Genomic DNA, 3,053 nt, shown 5'->3' with positions numbered 1-3,053 from the left:
AAAACCACCTAACTACTTTTCTCTCTCTAATTTTCGAAAATTCCTTCCTCTTTTTCAAAATTCTTTTAATTAATTAAATGTTTCAAATTTTAATTTTAATTGTATTTCTTCTCTCAATTTTCGAAAATCACTAACTATTTTTTAGAAACAATTTTCGAAATTCTCTCCCTTTCATCTTCTTCTATTTATTTATTCATTTACTAACACTTCTCTACATCTTAAAATTCGAACCCTCTCTTCCTCTCTGTGTTCGAATTTTTCTCTTCTCCTTCTTCTATTCTTTTCTTCTTCTACTCACATAAAGGAATCTCTCTACTGTGGTAAAGAGGATCCCTATTATTATTTTCTGTTCCCTTTTTTTTCATATGAGCAAGAGCAAGGACAAGAACATTCTTGTTGAAGCAGATCCTGAACCTGAAAGGACTCTGAAGAAGGAGCTAAGAGAAGCTAAAGCACAACAAATCAGAGAAAACCTTACAGAGAATCTCAAAAAAGAAGACATGGCCGAACCCAATAACAATGGTGGAGGCGCAAGGAGGATGCTTGGTGATTATACTACACCTACTTCCAATTTTTATGGAAGAAGCATCTCAATCCCTGATATTGGAGCAAACAATTTTGAGCTGAAGCCTCAACTAGTTGCTCTAATGCAACAGAACTACAAGTTTCATGGACTTCCATCAGAAGACCCCTACCAGTTTTTAACTGAGTTCTTGCATATCTGTGATACTGTTAAGACTAATGGAGTAGATCCTGAAGTCTACAGGCTCATGCTTTTTCCTTTTGCTGTAAGAGACAGAGCTAGAACATGGTTGGACTCACAACCTAAAGATAGCTTGGACTCTTGGGATAAGCTGGTCATGGCCTTCCTGGCCAAGTTTTTTCCTCCTCAAAAGCTGAGCAAGCTTAGAGTGGATGTTCAGACCTTCAAGCAGAAAGATGGTGAATCCCTCTATGAAGCTTGGGAAAGATACAAGCAGTTAACCAAAAAGTGTCCTTTTGATATGCTTTCAAAGTGGACCATTCTGGATATATTCTATGATGGTCTATCTGAGTTCTCTAAGATGTCACTGGACCATTCTACAGGTGGATCCATTCACCTAAAGAAAATGCCTGCAGAAGCTCAAGAACTCATTGACATGGTTGCAAATGACCAATTCATGTACACCTCTTAGAGGAATCCTGTGAGTAATGGGATGCTTCGGAAGAGGGGATTTCTTAAAATTGATGCTCTAAATGCAATATTGGCTCAGAACAAAATGTTAACTCAGCAAGTCAACATGATTTCTCAGAGTCTGAATGGATGGCAAAATGCATCCAACAGTACTAAAGAGGCATCTTCTGAAGAAGAAGCTTATGATCTTGAGAACCCTGCAATGGCAGAGGTGAATTACATGGGTGAACCCTATGGAAACACCTATAATTTCTCATGGAGAAATCATCCAAATTTCTCATGGAAGGATCAACAGAAGCCTCAACAAGGTTTTAATAATGGTAGAAGAAACAGGTTTAGCAATAGCAAGCCTTTTCCATTATCTTCTCAGTAACAGACAGAGAATTTTGAGCAGAGCCCCTCTAGCTTAGCAAACATAGTCTCTAATCTATCTAAGGCCACTTTAAATTTCATGAGTGAAACAAGGTCCTCCATTAGAAATTTGGAGGCACAAGTGGGTCAGCTGAGTAAGAAAATCACTGAAACTCCTCCTAGTACTCTCCCAAGCAATAGAGAAGAGAATCCAAAAAGAGAGTGCAAGGCCATTGATATAATCAATATGGTCGAATGCACAAAGGAGGAGAAGGACGTGAATCCTAGTGAGGAAGACCTCCTGGGATGTCCCTCAGACAGAAAGAAGTTCCATATTGAGGACCTAAAGGAATCTGAGGCTCACATAGAGACCATAGATATTCAATTAAACTTCCTTCTGCCATTCATGAGCTCTGAGAATTATTCTTCCGCTGAAGAGGATGAAGATGTAACTGAAGGGCAAGTTGCTCAATATTTAGGAGCCATCATGAAGCTGAATGCTAAGTTGTTTGGTAATGAGACTTGGGAAGATGAACCTCCCTTGCTTATTAGTGAACTAAATACATGAGTTCAACAAACTTTACCTCAAAAAAAAATAAGATCCTGGTAAATTCTTAATACCCTGTACCATAGGCACCATGACCTTTGAGAAGGCTCTGTGTGACCTGGGGTCAGGTATAAATCTTATGCCACTCTCTGTAATGGAGAAACTGGGGATCTTTGAGGTACAAGCTGCAAGAATCTCATTAGAGATGGCAGACAAGTCAATAAAACAAGCTTATGGATTGGTAGAGGATGTGTTGGTAAAGGTTGAAGGCCTTTACATCCTTGCTGATTTCATAATCTTAGACACTAGGAAGGATGAAAATGAATCCATCATTCTTGAAAGACCCTTCCTAGCCACAGCAAAAGCTGTAATTGATGTTGACAGAGGTGAACTAGTCCTTCAATTGAATGGGGACTACCTTGTGTTTAAAGCTCAAGGATCTTACTCTGCAACCATGGAAAAGAGGCACGATAAGCTTCTCTCAATACAGAGTCAAACAAAGCCCCCACAATCAAACTCTAAGTTTGGTATTGAGAGGCCACAACCAAACTCTAAGTTTGGTGTTGAACCCCTACATTCAAACTCTAAATTTGGTGTTGGGAGGCCCCAACAATGCTCTGAACATCTGTGAAGCTCCATGAGAGCTCACTGTCAAGCTATTGACATTAAAGAAGCGCTTATTGGGAGGCAACCCAATTTTTATTTATATTTCTATTGTTCTTTTATGTCTTATTAGGTTTATGATCATGTGGAGTCACAAAACAATTGCAAAAATTAAAAATAGAATAAAAAATAGCAGAAGAAAAAGCACACCCTGGAGGAATAGCTGTCTGGCGTTTAAATGCCAGAAACAAGCATCTGTCTGGCGTTTAACGCCAGAAACAAGCACCAAGCTGGCGTTTAATGCCAGAAACAAGCATCAGGCTGGCGTTAAATGCTAGAAACATGCTACATCTGGGTGTTTAACGCCAGAAACAAGCT

General features: G+C 39.2%; 1 non-coding gene across 1 annotated transcript; it reads right to left on the bottom strand.

The window, feature by feature from the left end:
- Nucleotides 1-902: 902 nt before the first annotated feature.
- Nucleotides 903-1,010, bottom strand: LOC112711215 (small nucleolar RNA R71). The gene has a single exon (XR_003157357.1). It is a non-coding gene; the product is annotated as a small nucleolar RNA R71 (small nucleolar RNA).
- Nucleotides 1,011-3,053: the final 2,043 nt, after the last annotated feature.

This window comes from Arachis hypogaea, chromosome 1 (assembly GCF_003086295.3).
Source record: "Arachis hypogaea cultivar Tifrunner chromosome 1, arahy.Tifrunner.gnm2.J5K5, whole genome shotgun sequence".
NCBI lineage: Eukaryota > Viridiplantae > Streptophyta > Magnoliopsida > Fabales > Fabaceae > Arachis > Arachis hypogaea.
Note: the sequence above shows the minus strand (reverse complement) of the source record. Positions and strands in the feature narration are given on the sequence as shown.